This window comes from Lynx canadensis, chromosome E2 (genome assembly GCF_007474595.2).
Source record: "Lynx canadensis isolate LIC74 chromosome E2, mLynCan4.pri.v2, whole genome shotgun sequence".
In the NCBI taxonomy this organism is placed as follows: domain Eukaryota; kingdom Metazoa; phylum Chordata; class Mammalia; order Carnivora; family Felidae; genus Lynx; species Lynx canadensis.
In genome coordinates, this window is record NC_044317.1 from 29,674,957 (window position 1) to 29,698,745 (window position 23,789).

Below are 23,789 nucleotides of genomic sequence, written 5' to 3' on the forward strand. Positions count from 1 at the left end.
CCCCCCACCCCCCCTCCCCACACTCGGAGTCTTCATTCTTCCCCGAGTCCCTGGGAGTCTCCCCCTAGACTTGCCCCAACAGCATTTTGAGCTTAACCAAACAGCCAAGGAGGAAGTCTATGCGAGAGGTAGTCGTGTTCTGGTACCACGTGGGGGTGTCGTGGAGAGACGAGAAGTTGTCCTGCCATGTGACTAACCCATCTGAGCCCCCAAATTATAGAGCTCATCATCTGCCATGGGAGTTGGCTTTCCAAGAAGAGTGAAACTGACTAAAAAGAAGGTCTTCGGGTTCTGCTGACCACCTCGATAGATTTGGGACCGCTCACCGTAGGCGTCTTGGGTCTGAGGGTGGGAACAGGAGTGGGCAGGAACTCAGAAATTCCCTGGGAGAGCACGGGAGGGGACGACAACAGGAAACGGTTGGGCGCTGGCTATGTGGAGTGGCTCAGTTGCCGAAAGATCCCTCAAGGCTGGGAGCATTTGGGAAGGATTTCCAAAAGTGGGGATGGCTGTTAGGAAGTCATTTGCACAGCTGTGATCTAAGTCTCTACCCATTCCTTCTCTTGTGTCATCCCAAACCTTCAACAGCGTCTGCTTTGCTAGGTATAGAAAGCAGTGTGTGTGTGTGTGTGTGTGTGTGTGTGTGTGTCGTAGTATTGCTTGTTGATAGCACAGACCTCCTCATGCTGTATTGTGCAAAGCCGTCGAGTGCAGGTGTCTCAAAGCAGCTCTTTGGACCCCTAGAGAAGGGACACTAGCCATTACTGTCGCAGAGCCTCACTCCTTACGTTCTGCATGTATAATCTCCCCAGAGCGGTGACCTTGGAAATCACCTTCCTGCCCCACTCTTCTGTCCCAGCTTTGGTTGGGTTTTCTCCACCATTTGGAATAACCCCACCCCTGCCCCAGGTGCCGACAGGGTCCGCAGAGGCACGCAGGAGGTGACGAGGAAGGACAGAGGCCATCTCTAGCCCATGGATGCTCCTCCAGGCCCCGGGGCTGTTTCCTCACCCATCCCCCTCCATCCCTGCCTCTGCCCCCCCACCCCACCCCGCCACACCTCTCCCTTAGGTAAAATGCCTAGGATTGGAGACCCTCCCACTGTGTTTTCTGGAATGCAGAACAGCCTGGTTTTAGGATTCGGAGATGGGCACCGAAGTCAGGTGCTTGGCATCTCAGTAGGACTTTGGGAGATCCCGCAATAGGAAAAAGCCCTTCTTTTGTTTCCATCTGTTACCAGTTTTCCTGTTTGCAAGAAGGAAAACCCCTTTAAGGCCCAAGAAGGGCGTGGCCATGTGCTGGTTGTAAGGACAGAAGGGTAAGAGAGAAGCTCTTTCCCCAGATGTCGCCCCAGCCTCATTAACTCACCACCTTCCGGGCTTTCCTTCAACTTCACCTTCTCAGGGAAGCTCCCCTGGATACCTTTTCTAGAACACTCTCTAGCTCCTATCTTTATCTGATCCCTAGAACTTATCACCTTCAAACATCCCATATATTTATAACCTCTTGGTCTCATTTGACTGCCCCCTGCCCCCCCTAGAACAGCGGCTTCCTGAGAGCAGTCTGTTTTGTTCACTTCTGTCTCCCTAACGTCTCACTCTAGGGGATCAGTAAATCTCTGTTATTGAAAGACTGTGTCATCTGGGCTGAGTGAGGGACCAGAACCCCAACTGGATAAGTAGGTATTAACTCTAGAATGAGATGCCAACTGTTGCCTCTGGGTCCTTACAAAGTTCTGCAATGACCAGACATTCAGGCCAGGACAAAGGATCATCGCTAGAGCTTGATTCCCTACAGCTCATAACCCCATTAGGTCCTGGAACCCAACTTCTGTTGTTCACTCTGCCTTTGGAAGCCCCCTTTCCCACCCTGGGAACTAGGAAAATGGCTGGTTCTGGGTGAGAACTCCCTTTCTTCTGGGGGAGAGAGAGTCTGGGCTCAAGCATTACACTCATCAGGTCCCATAGGTTAGTGGTTCAATTGGCATTTGGGGATTTGCTTGGGACACTCACCATTGGACTTTCTGTGGGAGGTAGGTCTGGCTTACCCTCAGCTTCCCAACCTCTGTCCCTTTGTGGGGTGGGACACGAGGGCTGCCATCGCCAGGATGCACCCGCTGGAAAGTGTTTCACCCACCCCAGCTGCTTCAAGCCTAATCTCTTTGCCTCACATGGGCGAAGAGTGCAAAGTTGAATCAGAAAGGACTCCATTCAATCTCATTTCCTCCTCCCTTTGATCTCTTCATTTCCGATTTCACTTCCTCTGACAATTTCCTCTTTCCATTCCCAGAACAAACAACTCTCACTGTTGCACTTGGCCATTTAAATCATTTCCCAGACACGGAGCACCTCATTTGGACGCCATTCACCATGGCATGGTGGGTGATCGGTTAAAGATCGGGGGCAGCTGGTGAGGAGGCAGGGTTGGAGGTACCCCCACTTGTGCCCTGTGGACCCTCATGCCTGAAACTTGGGTGTAGTTGGGGAGAGCGGCCTGTGAAGTCCTGGGGTCCCCCAAAATGGGGGTAGCACAATTGATAACCATGATAAACATTTCACAGTGAGCCATGGTAGATTTCTACCCCCGGAGGCCTCAGAGGCACTGATGTGATGATTTTGGCCCCTCGTGTTTTCCTTCTCTAACTGAGCTCTTAGGTGAGAACCAAATATTCCATTAAAAAAAAAAAAAATCAGGGGCGCCTGGGTGGCGCAGTCGGTTGAGCGTCCGACTTCAGCCAGGTCACGATCTCGCGGTCCGTGAGTTCGAGCCCCGCATCGGGCTCTGGGCTGATGGCTCGGAGCCTGGAGCCTGTTTCCGATTCTGTGTCTCCCTCTCTCTCTGCCCCTCCCCCGTTCATGCTCTGTCTCTCTCTGTCCCAAAAATAAAATAAACGTTGAAAAAAAAAAAATCAAGGTCCAAAATGATTCTAGAAACTTCTGTGTTTCTCTTTGATACCTGAGTCTCAATGTGAAATGGTTCCTGAAATAATCATATTAGTAAAACTGGCAAGATTAAAAGAGCCATAAACACACACGCTTAGTGTTTCAACATCCATTAAAATGTATACTGCAGCCTCCTAGAATATTTAATAGGCTTATATGATGACTGAATGTGAATCCATTCATCTCAGTCAAGTTGGGTTATTAAGATACACATGCTAAGTGATTTGTCCTGTGTTTACCCTGTGCTGGGAAAATGGTATCTGATTTTGAAAAAAAAAAAAATTTTTTTTCAGAGCTGTTCTTTGTTGGAAGAAATGGGAGTCAGGACCCTACCCCACCCCCAGTTTCCACACCAGCTTTATCTCAAGCAAACTGCTCAGTCCCTGTGGGACTCAGTTGTCCATCTGAGAAATTAGGAAGATTGTCCAAATGATCTCTGCTATTTCTTGCAGCCCTGACCTCTTTCAGTGTGGCAGGTGGGGTAGAGGTTACGAGTGTGGGCTCTGGCATCTGACCGCGAAGGTTCAAACCCTGCCTCTGCTACTCAGTTTACCCATCTGTAAAATAGGGATTATAGTAGAAGGCAAAAGTGAGGTCATCAATGCGAATCACGGCTCCTACTGAAGGCTCAGAAAACGTTGCTGAACTTTAACATGGAATGTCAACATCTACTGGGCGCTTTGATGCATGGATTTCGTTCTTGAAGGGAAAAATGTGGAACTTTAGATACATTATTTAACTTAATCCTCACCGCAATCTTGCAAGGTGGATGGAGTTAACCCTGTTTTGCAGATAAGAAACTGAGACCCAAAGAGGTTAACTGACTTGCCCAAGGTGACACAATTATTAAGAGACTAAGCTGGGGGGCGCCTGGGTGGCTTGGTCGGTTAAGCGTCCGACTTCGGCTCAGGTCATGATCTCACGGTCCATGAGTTCAAGCCCCTCGTCGGGCTCTGTGCTGACAGCTCAGAGCCTGGAGCCTGTTTCAGATTCTGTGTCTCCCTCTCTCTCTGCCCCTCCCCTGTTCATGCTCTGTCTCTCTCTGTCTCAAAAATAAATAAACGTTAAAAAGAGACTAAGCTGGGATTTAAGCACGGACCTGGACTGACGCCATTCTGGACTCTCCTCCCACGCAATGTATCTACCTACCATCTCTGGTTAATTTCTAGAGTATTCAGCATCCCCCGGGGGTTCTGAGTATAGCCGTAAGTATTCAGTCTCTGGCCATCAACTTCTCCACTTTGGGAAAATAAAACGAGCTGGACAATCTCCCGATTGTGCCGGGCTCTCTGGAGTTTGGGACTAGAAAACCAAAGTCATGACCTCAGCACCTGTGTTGTCTCCTCCCTGATTGAAGCTTGATCGGCCAAGAGCCGCTTCTGCTCATGATTACTTTTTGTTTTAATTTGCTGAGACTCACACTCCATAGCATCACAACTCCAGCATTAACGCATACCCCAGCCAAGCTGAGCCAGGGGGAAGACCAGTGTCGGGCCTGTGTCTCGTCTAGAGTTTCTCAACTTTGGCACTATTGATATTCGGGGCCCGACCGTTCTGTGTTATGGAGGCCTGTCCCAAAACATCCTGTAGAACGTCGACAGCATCCCTACTCTCTACCTATCGGATGCCAGTAGCAACCCCTCTCTCTCCCCAGTATGACAATGACAAATGCCTCTAGACCCTGCCAATATCCCCTGGGAAGCAAAATCACCCTTGGTTGAGAATGACCCGACTAGCTGAAGGACGAAAGGCTTGAGGTTAAGGAGGCTTTTCCTTCGGCATTGCTTTCTTCATCACATGGCTTTTGGAGTTATTTTGGTCCTAGTAAGCAGTTGTTTTATCTGGCAACACCCTAGCAGGCAAGACCGTTGGCCATCTTGAGATGCTTTCGGTCTGAAGGCAAATTTGCCCGGACAGAAAGAAATGTTTTTGTCTTAGTGGCTAGCAGGAGTGTTTTCTTTGGGGCAGTTAAGGCAGCCATTTTCAAAATGGTCTCCCCGACTTTCAATGGGGCCAGTGCCCTCTGCTGGAAAGTTTGTCAGCGTTGCCTCAGAGTAGGTTGGGACGAATGGTTTCCAAATTCAGAAAACAGCAGAAGCACAAAAGAAAGGCCGATGAAACAATCCAATTGGTAGGCAACGTTTGCAGTGGCTTCCTTTAGAATTGTCTCCACGAGCTTTCTGATTTCTCAGCAGAGTTGTTTGTTTGTTTTGATGGATTAACCAAAACGTTCTGTCCATCCTTCCATCTATACACTCTCGGCGACCGTTATAATAACCACGTCAACGAAACGTTACCTAATGTTTATTGAACGCCTACCACGTGTTGGGTCACTGTGCCCCACACACCCCACCTACTTTTGCCTTCTCAATCGCTCTGGGACTCAGGAGCCACTATTACTGCTGAGAGACAACCAAGCCTTGAGGAGGCCCAGTGAGCAGACCGAGATCACCCAGCTCAAAGTGGTGGAGAGAGGCCTCCAATCGACAGAGCCTGGTTTTCACCCTATGCTATAGTGCTGACGCTCATTTATTCATCTTCTTTTTTTCACTCGATCCCAAAGTTCCCTTTCTAAATGTGACTCATTATTGATCCAATAAAGCGGTGTATGGATGTCTGGTGTCATTTTGAATTTGCTCCCATTTCGTTAAAGCATATTTTTTTCACCTAATTATCCCTTTTAGCTTCTGAAACCCCAGGAAGATAAGTTGTTTCTCTCCAAATGGGGACCCTAGACGCAGAATTCTAATAGAGAACTAGACTCTTATGCATTCAAGGGCTCATAGATCTCTCTAAAAATATTATATACGAATAGCATTCATGTGCACCAGAATATATCAGAATATACCCCAGACATTGTAATTTATGGCCTTGCTTATTACTTTAAAAGCCTGGGATTCTTGTAGAATATGGTTTAGTGGGTCAAACATTCCCTTTCCTCTCATTTATCAGGCTTTTGATCTCACGTCAGTTCGGCACATTGGCATGGCTGGCCCGGAGCCGTGGGCTAGGGGATCACACACAGAACAGACCCCCTTGCATTCTGAAAACTTTTGGGGGGGGCGGGAATGCCGGTGCCGCAGCAGTGCCTGGGTAAGCAGAGGAGGGATAGAGTCCTCCCTCTCCCCCACCCCCATCCTCACTGCCCCTTTGTCCATTATTATTTTATAGTTTTGTTCTGCATTCTTTCCATTCAACCTCCAGTCCATAGAAGCCTGTTTCTTCATTAGTTACATATGTCTGCACCCTTTCACCCCAGCAGGGAAAGACAAAATATTCGGGAGGGCTTGGAGGCCTGGGATGGATCCTCACCTTGAACTAATCGACGGGCTGATGTGCTATTGTACGGGGCCCTGTTCTGTGCAGCTGAGCGGCGGGGTTTCAATTTGTAGGAGCATAAACAGATACTAAAGTTGGAAGAACGGCTCGGTCATTTGTTAGCGGAGTTCAGATCAAATTATCACAGCGGTCCCCTGCTGACAGCCTGAACAATTACCTCCTTTTTTTTTCTTTCTTGATCTTTAAATGTTTTCTGTTTCACTCAAGCCTCAGTAAATAGTTGACTTCTCGTGGGCTTCATTTATTGACACAGAGAGGCTTGATTTATTTAATTTCGTTTCTCTGCTGCCTTCCCAGCAAGCAGGGGTAATGTTTTGTTGAAATCTCACCCCCCCTCCCCCCCCCCCCCCCCCCCCCCCCCCCCGGCCTCCACCCCGAATGATAAGTTTATCGCGGTGGCAAAGGAAGCGGTTTAATGATGTGACTATAAATTATCTGGCTTTTTAATGAGAAGGGTAGGAGCCCGAATTCGAAAGCCGAGTTTTAAAAGCCTTAAACCAGAAGCCAGCAGGTTGGAATGCAACGGTCAGAACCCGGTATAAGGGAAGCCGGCCGAGGCTCTGGCATCGGAATCCATAATTGGATTATTCAAAACCCAGGAATCTGATTATTCTTTGAAAGAAAACGGAGGACATTGTTGGTCTCCTCTCTCGGCGCACATTCATTGATGTTCTGCGCGAGCCCCCCGGAATTAGTTCCAACATTTGTTTTCACTCTTCCCCCCTTCCCCCCGTTTCAACCCTTGACTTTCGCTCTCCCATAGTTACATTTGTCTGCTTCTTACAGTCCTACTGGGACGGATTTATCATCATTTGCTAACATATCTGTCTCAAAATCTCAGCTTTGATCAGCTTGTATTTTATAACTTACATCTGTTCTACATTTAACCTTTTGTAATGCTGTTTTTCAAAAATATTACCTGATCTAACAAAAGAATTGTACCAGAGCAGGAGCTCCAGAGTGTCGATTTAAACACACACACACCAAACATACCTGCCTACATGACCATACTTTTATTACTCTTCTACAGTTTCCTTCCCATTAAATATGTAAGTCCATCATTTCCCTTCGACTCACGAGGGCACCTCTGTAGATCCAGGGGCTTCCTGCTCCCCATCTTGACCCTTCCTGTGCCTGGAATTCATGTCAGGGCACATGGCCACGAGCAGCGTGCTTTTGTACCTCGAGGTGAGCCGGCCCTCCTGACCCATTGGTGTCCCAGGGGTCCCACGGGTCCCAGGTGACCACTGCAGCTCCAGCGGGTTCCTCTCCAGAAAGTTCTGTCTTCCAAGAGGCTGACTTTCATTTCATTTGCTTGTTTCATTTCAACACGTTTCTTTTTACCAATGAATTATGAAATATTGAAGACTCCCCCCAAAATATTTTTGAAAAGTCACATGACAGACGCTCATATACCCACCACCCAGCTTAAGAAATGGATTTTTACAATACAGTAGGTAGACCTCCTCCGTGTCTCTCTCTTGCATTATATCCATCCGTCCCTTCCTCAGAGAGAAGGCCTGCTCTGAGTTGAGGTTACTTGTTTCCAAGTTGAGGTTACTGATGGGAACGTAAAGGCAACACACAACAGTTTTAAGTGGCAGCGCCGTGCTAACTAACGAAGTTGGGATGAAATCGTACAGCTTCCTTTGGAAGAGTGTGCAACTCTTGATCCGGGTCGCGAGTTCGAGCGCCGCGTCGGGTGTAGAGACTGTAAATAAATAAACTTGAAAAAAAGCAATATTGCTTATCACCGTGCATAGCACCTATTAACTCTTCTGTCAAGGGTTAGGTATTAGTATGATGATTAATCTTGTGATGATCCCCATTCTATAGATGAAGGATCAGAATCTGGAAACATACTAGCTCTAACAAGATAGGTCCAGAGAAACGTAAGCAGTGGAGGTGACCGTCGTGGGCAATAATAGCCTGTGACCCGTAGCTGACTTGTTGGAATCACCACCACCTGGAAAGACTATGGCAGCTAGGTTGGAGCTCCCATCTTGAACGACGCTTGCCATTTTCCTCATTGCTCTTGCACCTGCTCTGGGTCTAGACTCCACACAGGAATGTGAAGGTCATCGACTGGGCTCTCTTTTTCGGTTCATGGATTGGGGAGAGGACAGCTGGCCATCGGTTCATCCCTGTGACGGAGGAAGTCCCACCCAGGCGGCAGGGGTCTCCACTGAACCAACTAGGGGCAGACCTGACAAAGCACCCCCTCCCACCATCAAGCTAGAAGAAGGTACATTTTGGTAGACCCATATGAGTCATCTTGATGGTTGATGATGAAGAGGAGGAGGAGGAGGAGGAGGAGGAGAAAGGCAAAAGGAGCCACATTTTCTGTTTGTTTTTGCTACCCACGTTTTACTCCTACATGCCAAACACCATGTGGACATCTTACATAGACTCTGCATCTTTAGAGCTCATGCTAGCAGTATGATCTCCATTATATAGTCCCAGTAAGACTCAGGGACAGCCTGGTCTAGAGGGAAGAGAGTCAACATATCCGTTTTTACCTAAACCCTCTGCTTTTTTTCCAACTACTAGATGAGTTTTCTTCTAAAGAGTTAGCCCTGCACTCTGTAAACTAATCCCGTTTGGTTTCAAAGCCCCCAGGGCCCCCAGGACAAAAACAAGTTCACCATAAACTTGAAGCTTCATTTCTGGGTTCCCTGTCTTCTTTACAGGCCTGTCTCCGGGGGGTGGGGGGAGTCAGGTGCAGGCGTCAGCTCCCTATCTTAGCGCTTTGGGTTGAAGAAAGGAAACCGCGACCACTCTGAGGCTGAGATAGGACCATCCGTCTTTTTCCCTTTTGATTTCCAGAAGGCATGGGAATGGCGAAGGTCACCAAACATACCTCTCTTGACGGGGAAGAAATATCTTTTTTTCTCGGTGGGGTTGGAGGGGGGGGGGCGGGGAGGCTGGGTTTGTTGTGCCAAACTCTACCCTTTGAAAAACGCAGAAGCCCATTAAAGATTAAGACTACAAACAAGCTTGAAACCCAGTTTAACAGCATTCAGAAAGGTCCCAGGTGTAGGCGGGTCAACGTGATATCTTGTTCTCCTAAATATTTCAACAGATAGGCCAACTTTTGATTGCGCTATCCGTTCAAAAATGACTTTGAACTTTCCGCCAGCGCCACCCACTTGGGCTTTCTCGAACCCACAGAGGGCCAGCCAGCGGCAGATAAGGGGCCTGAGTGGTCCTGGACGGCCGGGGCCTTTCATCTCGCCCGGGCTGTGTACACGAGCCGTTTGCTTAGCTTGGCTCTGCTATCCTGAGGGCCTTTTCAAAATCCTCCCATTTATTAGGCTCTAACACCCAGTCTGTAAACAAGCCAGGAGAAAATGGAGATTTCGACGGCAGTGGGAGTGCGGGTTACTCTCAGGCAGGCTGGTCTCTCCCTCAAAACCCAAAGAGACGGGCCGTATTTTTGATGGAGGCTTCTTAAGTTCGGGCAGCAAGACATGGTAAAGCGTGGTGAGAACCTGGGCTCAAAACCAAATTGCCTGGGCTTGACTTCTGGTGGGGGGCGGGTCCCAGCTGTGTGACCTCAGGCCGTTCACATAACCTCTCTGTGCCTCAGTTTGCTCGTCAGTAACGTGGGGGCCGTAACGGCACCACCCCGTGGAGCTGACGTGGCGATTAAATGAGTTTGAATGGCACATGGCCTGTGGCACACATAAAGCCTTGGCCGGGACTATGATTATGATTATCGTTATCATTATTATTGACGTGCAGGGAGTTTTGAGGTTGTTTTCAGAGAGCTAGCAGTGCCTCTGAAAGTGGTTCTCCACCCTGTGGTCTTGGACAAATACCCCGGTGACAGGTACGCGGGTCCCTTCACGGACGGGATTTCCCACAGGTCGTGCTCGCGCCCTCGTCCCCTCAAGGATGGATGGAGGGAAAATTCAGTGCGTGCTATTGCTCTGCACTCCCAAAGGCCGGCTGTGCTGCCTCACCTAGCGTCTTCCGTGCCCCCAGCATTCGGAGGATGGCAGGGCTGTGGGATGGCGATATTGCAAATGCGGGGGAACCCTGTGTTTAGGCTCGTCCAAGCAGGCCCTGTCGGCAGGGTAGCAGATCAGGGGCTCGCATCACTGGCCAAGCCCCGTGCTCAGGAGAGGAGGCCTGAATACAGCCAGCTCTCCCGGACCAGAGGGGCAGGGCCGGCGGGAAATACAGCCTGGAGGTCCTCCTCCCTCTTTTCTGCACACCCTGGGCCTCCAGATTCTCCACCAGCCCCAGGGCAGTTTGGATGGAGGCTGAGGGACTCTGCCTCCCATATCTCATCTATGGTGCTATTAGAGGAAAGTTCTGTGCGTACTTCTCAGACATCCGGTGCCCGGAGGGGTAGCTGGCCCCAGATGCCAGGGCACCCAATGGAGAGCGTCTTCTCAGGACTCTTTGGAGCTCGTTCTGCTAGGGCAGGAGCAGCCCTGGAGAACAGACTGAGTCTGAAAAAAGCAGCGCGCATCCATCACTCCTCGCCTACAAGCAGAAACTGTGAATGTCGTTTTTTTCCCCCTACATGCTCAAGCCTAGCTGGCTTTTTGAAAGGACCTATAGTGAAATGAGACTCATTTGGAATGTAATTCACAGCTCAGGTGATCAGAATCATAAGGATTTCTTTCTTTTTTTCTTTTTCTTTTTTTAGTGTTTATTTTTGAAAGAGAGAGACAGACAGAGTGTGAGCTGGGAGGGGCAGAGCGAGGGGGAGACCCAGAATCCCAAGCAGGCACCAGGCTCCGAGCTGTCAGCGCAGAGCCTGACGCGGGGCTCGAACCCACGAACCCTGAGACCATGACCTGAGCTGAAGTTGCACGCTCATCCGACTGAGCCACCCAGGCGTCCCAGCATCATAAGGATTTCTTAAATGAGAGCTGCATCGCTGCACGACACTCACCTGCAGTCTCCTGCAGTCACCTGCAGCTTCATGAGCCCCAGGCGAACGTGGGACCAGAAGGGTGGCGGAGGGCATCTGTCACTGAGGAAAGAGCATCGTTGTCCCTGCAGACTCCCTGGCTCTGGCTAAGGTTTGCGGCGAGATCTGCACCCTGTCCACACGAAGTCCATTCTCTCCCTTGATCCTTCGGCCCAACTAGACTATATTACCCAGACTCCCTTGCAGCGGACTGTTGGCTACCCGCTTCCTTTTTGCCAATCAAACATCAGCCAAGCGATGTGTGCCACTTTCGAGTTCCGGGCTTTAACACATCAGGCGTGCCACTTTGGGCTGGCTGGAACCTGGTCTAGGTGGAGACTCAGCAGGCAAAGGCAATGCCCTGGGGCTGGGTCGGCAAACTCCACCCCAAATCCAGCCCCCGGAGGACCTGGCCACGCCCACCATTTGATTACTGCTCTTGCTTGGGAGTTGCGGAGTTGTAACAGAGCCCAGGTAAGTGGCAGAACCAAAGACACTTACTGTCTGCCCTTTACAAAGTAAGTTTGCTGACCCCTTCCCTAGGGGTTGACAAGGCAACTGGAGAGGCAGCCGAGCTCCGATCCAGCACATGGAGCGGAGCTGGGGGCCACTCCTCAGGACTCTTGTCAGATGTTTGTATCTGTATGTGCTCTGTGCTCTCGGCGTCTGCATTGGCGAGTCTCCGTGACAGCAGCGGAGCCCCAGCGCCAGCTGCCATGAATTGCCTCGGAGGGGACCCTAAGGCCTGGCTCCCGTCCGCTCTTCCCCGAGGCCCCACAGTCCATTGGTCACTATGGCTGGAAACCATACTGGGACTTGGTAAGGAGAAGCCTGGCACAGAGCAGGCACTCTGTAAATATTGGGTGAGTGAGTGAGTGGATGAGCAGAACCGTAAAAGAAAGAAGTCGAGAGGGAGGAGAAAGACAATCCACCAGGGTGTTCTCCCCAAAGTAAAATGGCGGAGGTAGCATGAGTTGTGAATGCGGCCGAACCTAGTTCTGGCGCGTGCTAGCCGTGTGGCCTTTGGCGAGTTACTTCACGTCTCTGAACCTCAGTTTCTTCATCGGTAAGAAGGGGATGGAAACATTTAACCATGCGGTGTTGCCATCACGATGTGAAAGACATGGCCGTGATTGTCGGCCATGGTGGTTGTCACCAATGTGGTGGTTTTTCCGCCATCAGTCGTGAAGAAAGCCAAAGGAGTGGGTATCGCTGAGAACTTTGGCACCGAAGGCTCGCTAGGTAAATACCACGTATAGGAAATGATCTTCCTGTGAGTCACCATACTGCCCTCTAAGTTAACCTGCGCCCCCAGTCCTCAGATGGTAAGCAAGACAATGCAACTGAGAGCGCACCCCTTGGGGATGGTAAGCAAGACAATGCAACTGAGAGCGCACCCCTTGGGGAGGGGTGGGGGGGGTGGTGACCCTATGGTTCCTACATAAGAATAGGCTTGCTCTGAGCAACTGCTGAATCTGAAATCCCATGATTCTGACAACTTGGTGGGTTCCTGCTTTGCCTCTCAAATGGAAAGAAATCACTAGTATCGGGATAGCAAGTTCCAAGTGAGGAGGTAACAAAAAGTCCGTGTGAGTGCTAAGGGGACGGGGTATCCGTAGCAGGGTACCTGGAGACGGTGTTGAAATGGAGGCAGGGTGAGTGGTTGGCTCAGGGTGATGAGCCAATGAACGGCTGCCCTGAGTTGGACGCTGACGTGTGCCAGCACTGGGCTGGGCACTGCGTTTTTCACCAGCTTATAAGGTAGGTACTGATTGTGGCCCGCTTTTGACCGATGAGGAAATTGAGGTAGTAACAGCGAAGCTGTTCGATTTGCAGCTCACCGCTGCTGAGGGTGGGGCCAGGATTCAAACCCCGGCCCCGCAGGACCCAAAGCCTCATCTGAAACACGGTGTCTGCTGAGGCCGTCACTTTACTGTAGACCAAAGCCACAAATGGTAGGCGATGGTGGATGCCCTCACGTATTTTTTTTTTCTTCATTTCATGAGTTGCCTATATTCAAAAACTAGAAGACGTTATGTTAAATTCTAGACTTGAAGCTTATCGTGGCCGATCAGAAGACCCGTCAACGTAGTGTATGAACGGTCCCTCGACAATGATTCCTTAGAGGCAAGTAAAGGCTATTTGCTTCGGGAAAGACAGACCAGCTCCAACTGGCCACAGTCCCCACCATTCCCTACTCTTCAGCCTCTGCCAGCTTCACCTACGTCCTTTCCATCCCGGCGTCCGCAGACGTTTGAATTCAAGATCCCCGCCCTGGCCTCTTAGAGACCCTCACCTTCAGGAGTACCTGGAGGAGGCAGTAAAAATACGACCTGGCCCTTTGGATCACGGTGAGACCAGGATTAGTGCCGGTGGTGAGTGGGGGAAGCAGCGGACTGTGGGGTAAACTGCTTACGTTGTTCCAAGAGGCAGATGTCTTCCTTCGAGCGAGTGCCATCTTCCCCATCCCCCCCCCCCGAGCTCAAGAACCTCTGAAAGCAGGTTGCTATCCTCTTTGCTCTGCCTGGAGCCCTCAGCGCTTTCTGCTGGACCCATTTTATTTGTTCTCCTCAATCTCCAAAGAGTCTGGCCTCATTATAGACGGTGGTAAAGGCTTCCCTCCCCACAGCTCTATGGGGAGGGAGATCAGCTGACTTGATCAATAGACCCAAACTTTAATTTTTCTTACCTAGCCGGGGCTAGATGGCGAGGGCGGAGGGGAAAAAGAAGGCGGCGGGGGGGGGGGGGTTGCGTCTTAAAACAGTATAGTTTTGATTCCCCTTTGCCTTGAGGAGTAAACGGCGTTGCCTCAATTTTGGCTTGAGTTAAACTTGATGCAGACATCGCTGGAAATGGGTCAGGCAGTCAAGAAAGCCAACAGCTGGCCACGTTTGTGCTAACTCCACAGTCTTTTTGTTTTTGCCAGAGGAGAAAAAAAATTCTAATTTCTATCAGTCTAAATTGAGTTGGGGAGCATTATCAGCTGGAAGGACCCTTCTGATTTGACAGGCCCCACTGTATGATGATTAATTACTTCTCAGCTTCATTGGACTTTTCTAATTTCCTTTTGCCACTGGCTGGAGGCACCGCGCGATAAGTACTGCTTTTATTATTTTGTGCAAAGGAAAATGTCTATTACGCTCTGTCGTACAAGCGAGCAGAATAAAAAGACAGCTGATCAGGAAACTTGCAAGTGCCTCTATCTTTATTTGGTCTCCCCTGGCCTCCCTTCCTCGCTTGTTCTAAGACAGAGGTGGCCACACGCGGTTTCCTGTCAAAATAAGAAGATAAAATCATAATCTCCATCAGAGCACTTGACATTTTGAAATTTGTATAATGATTTCATGGGATTTAATCCTTCAGCTCGCCACAAATCCTCCTCCAAATGCAAATACAACTAAAATATTATACCGAACAAGGCAAGGCTGTTCTCCTTTGTCGGCTGATTTATTTGGTCATAAATTCAACCTGGGGGATTGCCTTATGATATATAATACCGAAGTGAGAACAATAAAAATAATTATCGTTATAATAATGATCATTATCAAAGAGCCGTAACTGAATTCGGAAAGGGAACATTTTGTCGAAGCGGACCCCACACCTAACTTACCACGTATGGGGAGGTTTCCAGGAGCATCTTGCATTATTAGCACACGACAGCCTCCGTGGCTGATGCGCTGGCTGCCTTCTTAGGATGATCACAGACCCGGCCGGAGAGGACAATTGAGACTCAGCAGAGGCTGTTTGTTTTCCTGGAGAGGAGAGATATGAAAACGTATAAAGGATCCCACTTCTGCGGCCCCTTCTGCCTGCTAATCCCCGGGCCCGGGCTGATATTGAGTTCAGGTGCTCTCGGGGACGTGTTTACCGAGGCTTACGTGGGAAAGGCCCCGATGAGCAAAGTCACGGCTGTGTTGGTGTCTCGGGCTGCTGAAGAGGCTGCTGATTTTGCAAGGAGTCTTACTTCAAAGCAGGGGCGGAGGAGGAGGGCTGTGCCGGAGGCCCGAAGCCGTGGGTTCCTGTCCCAGCACCGCGCTGGCTTCGGAGTTTGGTGCATCTGGGGTTGCTGCCTGGGTTATCCTTGGGGAGTTGAGCAAGGCTTGGGATTGCTGAAGGGGGAATAGCATTTAGCTTCTCTTTTTAATGGTGAGGGATACTTGCATAACTGAGAAAGACAGAACTTCCGGAAACTAAGGCTGGGAAAGTATCAAAGGCCAGGCCATGAGACAATCTAAGGAGTTTGATGCTAGTGAAATCTCTGACGGGGCCCCTGGGTGGCTCGCTCGGTGAAGTGTCCGACTTCCGCTCAGGTCATGATCTCACGGTTCATGAGTTCGAGCCCCGCGTTGGGCCCTGTGCTGACAGCTCAGAGCCTGGAGCCTGCTTTGGATTTTGTGTCTCCCTCTCTCTCTGCCCCTCCCCAGCTCTCTCTCTCTCTCTCTCTCTCAAAAAAAAATAAACATTTAAACATTTTTTTAAGTCAATAAATCTCTGAAATGGACTATTTGTGACCTCAGGCAAGGCCTTTCCCATCTCTGAACCTCAGTTTCCCTATCAGTGCGATGGAGTCCTTCAGACCAGAGACTGAAAACCAGTGCCCCACGGGCTAGATCTGGCCACAAATGCATTTCCTTTGGTCTACATGTTCCTCTCATTAACTGAGGGCCACCCTCCAAGAGTTCGTATCAAAATCCAGACTTGTAGCTTCTTTTGAAAATGAAGCCATGAGGGGCACCTGGGTGGCGCAGTCGGTTAGGCGTCCGACTTCAGCCAGGTCACGATCTCGCGGTCCGTGAGTTCGAGCCCCGCGTCGGGCTCTGGGCTGATGATGGCTCAGAGCCTGGAGCCTGTTTCCGATTCTGTGTCTCCCTCTCTCTCTGCCCCTCCCCCGTTCATGCTCTGTCTCTCTCTGTCCCAAAAATAAATAAACGTTGAAAAAAATAAAAATTAAAAAAAAAAAAAAAAGAAAATGAAGCCATGAGAGATGGCTCCCCCAGCCCCCCCCCCCCAGCCCCCAGCCAGAGGTGGCTCCCACGAAGCAGATGAATCGTCCACACGAACCGAGTGCTTGTCCACGTGTCACAGTCTCCGCCACCCTCTGTCGGTGCCCAACACCAACACCGACTAATAACGGCCATTTGTCCTCGTGTCTGTATGTCTTCTTTCCTAGGGTGGAGGAAATACACCACGACAACCACGATACTAACGAAAGTGGAAAGCAACATTCAGACCCCAGAGGGACCACGTTTTAAGGAAAATAGTAGAGGGCGTATTGCCACGTTGACTTAAAAGACTATTTCTCTGTACTTTACGTATGAACAAAAGTGTGCCTGCGCTCAGGGAATTCGGTTTCATTTATTCAGTGTTTCTGCTGCCGTCTGAGTTTGTACCCTAGGCTTCGTATGTCTGTAGAGCTTCACTTGGGCTCCTGAGTGGGCCTGTTGAAGGCCAGCCTCCAGGCACTGGCTGATCGTTCCGGAAGGGGGAGTGCATCATTCAGTGGTACGAGGCAACCCGCCCTACGGCAGCCCAGGGAGAAAGTCGGGGCTCGGGCCTCGGTGTGGCACAGATGAGACATCCCGTGTAGCCGACGGTCTGATGAAATGAGTTCTGGTCAATTGGCAGCCTCGGTTTGGCAATCAGGCCACTCCTCCTCCGCGAGCCTTCGGCCTCCCTGGATCTATGCCCTTCGTTCCGTTATTTCCGTGGGAGCCCCTTGACCCTGAGCTTGGTTGTGTGGCTCGCTTTGGTCGAGAAGTTGTCCGCAAACACAAAGCGAGCAGAGGCGTGAAACGTGCTTGTGCGTTTCCTCATCTTCTGCCTTCTCCATACACCAACCCCCCCAAGCCCGCGTGTTGGAAGCTATGGCTCGCCGAGCGGAGCCACATTGCCTGGTTGTGCAAGCCAAGGCCATCCTGGAGCTATGGCAGCCAGCGAGCCCTGAAACGAGGGAGAGAGCCGGCCAACGTTGGCAGAGTCCCCTACCCAGCCCACGGCTGCCCGCATCTACGGGAGTTAGTCCAGGGGAGACCAGAAGAGTCCCACAGTCAACCTGCAGACTCGAGAGCCGATTGCTTAGGCCACGCCGAGTTTGGGAGTGGTTTGTGACACGGGTGAACTGTGATCCCCAGCCTCGCAATGATGTCTCTTCTGCCGCGGCAACAGTCCCCTGGCCTGCGGCCCCGTCTCCTGTCCCCAGGCTTCCTCCTAGGAGATGAAGTTCAGAGCCCCAAGTGTCGTGTGGCCTTCAGACATGGGTCTGGGACTCCACTCTGCCAATTCCCAGCTCCCTCGCCTTTCAAGAGCACTTCATTTTGGGAACCCTCAGTTCCCTCGTCTGTTATTAGGGGGAGAATAATAACCCAAATGGTGCCTACTTCACAGGGCTCCTGTAGTGGCTAAATCCGAAGTCACTTGATGGCAGAATCTGTAACCCAGCGCCTGCCACGCGGGAAGTGTGCAATAAACAACTAGTCTCACTCGCGCCCCTTCCCTTTCTCTCTCCTGATTACCTTCTCGAACCCTTGGTGGAGCTTCCCCACAGAAGCGGGCACCCGGACAACCCTTGCCACCTGCGTGAGGCTTGATGATGCGGAAGCACACTCTTGGCAGAACTTCCCTCTGGCCAGAACCGGCTGCAAACAAAGCTCAGGGTCGCCCACTGCCTGCCTCGTTTTCGGTAGGTCCCTGGAAATGGCCATGAGCAAACTCAGACATCACTTTGCACTCAGGAAGCATAATCAGTGAGGCATCCGGAAGACAAGCATCGTCCCCCAGAGAGGCAGGTGGTGCCGGAAAGGAGATTTTGTGCACATGCTGTGCAAAAACCAGCGTTTCCCAAAGTGTGTACTGAAAGACTGTTTCTACGTGGTACCCCTAAATAAATAAATGATTGATTGATTGATTGATATAGATAAACGGATAGATAGATAAATAGAACGGACAGTCGAAGGAGAAATAAATTTGATAATTTCTGAGCCAAGCAGGCTTCTTTGTTTGCAGGACTTCTCAGAGACTTTCTAGGATTGCAACGTATTTTTCTCTCTCCAGCTAGGAGGTAGAGAATGGTGTGGGTTTTTTTGAAACTGACTCGACCACAGAGCCCTCATTTTTGGAGCGACGCTTTTTGGGACTGATAGGCCCAGGAGTACCCTTTCCAGAACTGTTGGTCGGGATGCTAAGTTGGGAGTATGGCAGACATTACAGATGACATATTCACACAGGCGGAAACTTCTCTCCCTGGCAGAGGGAGGCCTGGAGTGACATCACTGTTGTCTTTCTCATAGTTATTGGTTCTTTTGTTTGGGTCTGTCCTTACTCCCCTGTTTGTCTTGCCACCAACGAGAGCCAAAAGTTTGACTTGCCTTAGTTATGGCTTTTTTTTTTTTTCTATTCTATTTTCTATGGCTTTTTTTTTTTTTTTTTTGAATTGTGCAATCAGATGCGGGCATTTCGCTATTCCTGCCTTATAGTGTGAACGCACAAGGAGACAGAAATACCTTCTTTGTGCCGGAATAAAGCAAGGATGCTAGAAGGATTATTACTTCTTCATCATCTCCCCAATCAGCTGAGGTTTAAATGGAATTCTGTCGGGGTCACCGACATGATTTTTTTTTTTTTTTAAACAGGCACACAAGATACCATTACATTTCATCTCGGGACGATTGTTCTCTGAGCAAAGTGTGTTATTTTCCTGGAGGTAATCCCTTACCAGATTGTGGATTCTCCATGTTCAACATCAGCCACTACAACCAAAAAGCAACGAACTGTGTTATTGACAATGTTTTAATTACAAGACGTAAAAGATACAAGACAGCAAAAACAAGAAAATTATCTGCCTCGGAGTGGCATCGGTGTATTTAAGAAAACTCACAGGGGCGGCGGCTCCAGTAGGAAACATACTACATTTTTTTTTCCCCCTTAATGCTAAAAATTCTAATAGCAAATGTGAGATTGCTTTGAAAGAAATAAGAGCATTAACAGAAACGATTGTCCCGGGCAGCGCAATAAATGAAATTAGAAGCTCTTAACACTCTGCACTTGCAACAATGTTAGTGTGAAATATAATCATTGAATTGCTTTGTTCCTTTTTCCAATAAAAGGTGGAAACCATTGAGTGGTGTTATTAGGCTGGCTAAGCTGGGCTTCTGTACAGCATAGTTTTGTGTGTCTGCACCAGAAGCTTTTGAAGTCCCACGATTCCTTCTGCTTGCTAATTCTCCCATTTGTTTGATTTTTGGTACAAAGAAAATGAAAGAATATGATGAGATTATGGCATTTTAAGTCAATATTTATTAAAAAATCAATCTAGATGAAAATCTGCCCATCCCTCTAATTAGATGAGGCAACTTGAGGTTGATTTTTAATTGCAAAAGTAATTACACGGAGCAGATAGCCAGTGACATTTGATTATCTAGGTGATTGATTAAAAAGCCGGGCTCACCGAGCAGATTGCCAGCCAGGGAATCCAGACAAAAGAGCAAATTAAAAAAGTTGTCCTGTTAGTAATCACAAAATTCAAGGATGAAATTACAGAGCCAAACACCTCCACTGGCCCTTATCTTCATCACTCAGTCTACTGCATCCACTCCACCGTCTGATAAAGAAATGGATTAGTGTGAAATTAATTGAAGAGGAGGAAAAAAAAAAAGTGGGAACCGAATTCGTGGCTGAGAATAGGGCTTTTAACCAAGTTGAAACAAATTTCTTTAGGTTTATAATAAACTTTTTTTTTTTTTTTTGGCAAGAGACTTGTTTTCATAAAGGATCTTTTCAGCATGTTTGATGATATTAATTTATCTATTAAGAGAGAAGGAGGGGTGGGGCGGGGGGGGATCTCACTTTCTCACTGGATAGGATATTAAGATGTCTTGCTTCTTCTTCATTTCATTATAACACGAAAGCCTGGGGAGCAGGCTGTACATTTGGCAAGAGAATCCTTGGATCTGTAAACAGCCCTGGCTGACATATTGAGCGGAATAATGAAGGGGCTTCTCGGTCGTTCAGGGGGACCCTGATGGGGTCCCACTTAATATTGTGGATGAAGGTGGAATGGGTGTGTACCAGAGCAGTCCCCAAGAGGACATTGGGGTCTGGCTCACGACCATCATTCTAGGTCCTCGGGAGTCCCGGCAAAGCAAAAGGGAAACCGAGGCAGGGCCACCCAGTGCAGAGGAGATAAAGCCCACGTCACTGGTAACACCTATCCTTCTGCTTTGTCAGCAGACGCCGTCCAGGCGGAGAGTTGGAAGAGTGCGATGGGCGCCTTACAACCCTCCAGAGCAGCTGATTCCAGGCATTTCCAGGGTCCTGAGCCCGCACGTGCCACAGGGAGACGCAGACTTCAGCAGACAGATGCTTGGATTCTAGTTAAGGCGATCCCTTCCTTGGATTCGTTATGTCGTTTTTTTCCCCCAAAACCATCGATTCCTTCAACGCATGCGTTTGGTAAGGCAGCTTGACACCATGGTTAGGAGTTCCAGCTCTTAGAAAACAATTTAGTGTCGTGCAAGGCAACTAGAGTTACCCCTGCCCTCTGACCTAGCAATTCTTCCACGAGGCACGTGTCCTAGAAAAACGTGCCGTGTGCCCGAGGAGACGCGAGCAAGAACGTCTGTAGCTCCGTGGTGCTTACAGTGGCCTCGAACTGGGGACAGACCAAATTCCCATCACCTGAGAAACGGGGACAGAAATTAAGGTGTATCGTTCAATACCAGACGATGCAGGCAACAATGCTTTACCGTCACGGGTTAAGCCCAAGCAGCAAGGCACAAGAGAATAGTTACGGAACAGTGCCATTTAGGCAAAGCTCAAAAAGCAGGAAAAACTAAATTATACTAAGAATCTACAGGTTATACAAGGGAAGGATTTCAATCAGGAAGGAAGTGCAGTGAGCCTCTGAGGCACTTGTGGTGCTGATTTTTGTCGTTGGTGGTGGTTATCCATTCCTGGTCCACCTGCACATCCCTGCTTTATGGGTTCTTTTCCGAATAGTTCACGCGCACGCGGGTTGGTAAATAGAGGTATATGGATTTAAAAACAATTTTTTTTTAATGTTTAGTTATTTATTTTTTGGAGTGAGAGCGAGCTTGTGAGTGGGGGAGGGTCAGAGAGAGAGAGAGAGAGAGAATCCCAAGCAGGCTCCGTGCTGTCAGTGCAGAGCCCGACAGGGGGCTCGAGCTCACAGACCGTGAGATCACGACCCGAGCCGACACCGAGAGTCAGGCACTTCACTGACTGAGCCATCCAGGCGGCCCGAGATGTATCTGAATTTAAAAAGAAATCCTATCGCTTCTCGGCCTTTTGGCTAAGATCACGTGTAGTATCTGTTCTTATCAGTTTAATATCTGATACGTCCTCTATCCGAGGACAATATATTAAATGGATTTTTGGAGCTGGGAGAAGGAATAGGAGCTTGCTCCGTCCACTCCACGCATCGACCTGGTATTGCAGTACTTCCAGGAATGGTGCACCCCCGCTCGGGGGACAAAAAATAAAGAAAGAAAGAAAGAAAGAAAGAAAGAAAGAAAGAAAGAAAGAAAGAAAGAAAGAAAGAAATCCTTAAGACGCTCACAGATTCATGCCAGTGGAGAAGGAAGGAACGTAGGTGGCAGGTGTGGTTGGCTCAACATCACCTGTAATATCCTGTCTCTTAATAAAAGAAAAAAAAATAATACCTCCATTTTATTTGCTTTGTTGGAGTTCTTTTATTTAAGAAGATATAGTGACTATGGCAGAATGTTAACAACATAAATTCTAGTTCATGGAACATGAATACTTCAAAACCTTTACTTATGTAATTTTGGTTTTTTTTTGATTCTGAAAAGAAGGAAGTGAAGGAAGGAGAGGAAGAACGGAAGGAAGGAAGGAAGGAGAAAAGAAAGAAAGAAAGAAAGAAAGAAAGACAAGAAATAAAAAAGGGGAAGAAGAAAGAAAGAAGGAAGAAGAAAGAGAAGAAAGAAAGAAGAAGAAAGAAAGGAAAGAAAGAAAGAAAGAAAGAAAGAAGAAAGAAAGAAGAAAGAAAGAAAAAAAAGAAGAAAGAAAACACTGCCTATGCAAAACACTCTAATGAGGACACATGCTATCCTGCCCGTGAGAGTCTGATCAGCCCGAAGTGAGCGTGGAAAGTTCCCAAAGGAGGCAGCATTCGAGAACCTTGGCAAGTAGGTAGGAGCTTGCCAGGTGGACAAAGAGGATGAGGCACGCAGGTGCAAAAGCACGTCGCGTTTCAAGCACACCGCAGACCCTTGGTGTCACTGGGAGCCCTCTCGGGGGCTCAGTTTCCCCGTCTGTAAAATGAGCCATTTTTCCATCTCTCACGTAGCAGCCTCCAGAAAATGGGGAGACTCTACAGCAAAAGCAGTTAAAATCTGGCCTTTGGACACAGCCTGCCCGAGTTCAAGGGCAGCTCTATCACTTATTAGCTGTGAGAGTTTGGGCGCAACAATCAATCTCCCCTGTACTCCCTCTTGCCTTGTCTGTAAGACGAGTGATAAAAGCATTTCAGTATTTACCTCCTAGGACTTCTGTGAGAGCGCAGTGAGTTCACACACTTTAAAAAACGTAGGTCGGTGCTTGGCAGACATCAAGAGCTCAGATTATTATTATTATGGAAGGATTGATTTCCATTTGTTGCTCTTTCAAAGGTTCTGGCTGGTTTGTCTCCTCCATCCACGATGTCACAGGATTAAGGATTCTGCCAGGTTTGCTGGGGGAACGCTCCCCGCCCCGCCCCCAGGCGCTCATTTCCTCCAGGTCACCTGATGGATGTGTTTCCAGATTTGCCAAGTACGTCCCCTCCGCAGGCACCCCTCCTTCTTTAATAGCTATTTTTTTTTTTTTTGCTGGGATTTCATTAATTCTTGCTTGTCTGAGTTTCCCCTTCTTATCGTTCCTGTCAGCCAAATTCTCCAAAGGCCACAAACAAAGCTCCCCCAAATCCATACTCATTAAATTGCCCTCCCAAGGGGAAGGGGACTAGTCCGGGAGATAACAAGAAAGATACCATTGTTGCTTTTTCCTTTACGCGGGGCTTTTGAGCAGAGCTTCTCCCTGTTAGGCACTTGTAGGTAAACATTCCCTGGCAGGTGCGCTCTGTCTGTAAAGCAGGAGGCAGTTATTGGTGGGGCTGAAGTCCCCCGAGAGGGGTGCCCCTGGGGCAGGTGAAGGAACATCTTCTCCTCACTCCCACTTTGGAGCTGGGCAGCAGAGAGGTGGGCAGGATCCCAGTTTGGGACTGGAGGCTCGGCCGTGAGACCTGGGTCAGCGGGCGGGGGCATCCTTGCAAGACCCGATCCACGGTTGAGGAAACTGAGGCCCAGAGAAGGCGGAGCTGGAAGGATAGTCAAGCCCCCTGGTTTCCAACCCAGCACTCTGCCACATTGATTATAGGCTCAGCTGCCCACCGCCATCCCTAGGCGCAGGAAGGTGATGGCAAAAATACCCCCATTTTTCACACCTCCCCGGAAACACGTTGCTTGCGATGTTGCCGTAATTTCTCACCTCCAGAGGTAGAAGATTCTACCAGAATCTGTGCTAGTCTGTTCAGGCTGCCATAGCAGAGGACCACAGCCTGCGTGGCT

At 49.2% G+C, this 23,789-nt stretch overlaps 1 non-coding gene across 1 annotated transcript; it reads left to right on the forward strand.

Annotated features, from left to right (window-relative positions):
• The first annotated feature begins 21,494 nt into the window (after nt 1–21,494).
• LOC115503598 lies at nt 21,495–21,685 on the forward strand. Its single transcript, XR_003965435.1, has one exon. It is a non-coding gene; the product is annotated as a U2 spliceosomal RNA (small nuclear RNA).
• The last annotated feature ends 2,104 nt before the right edge of the window (nt 21,686–23,789 follow it).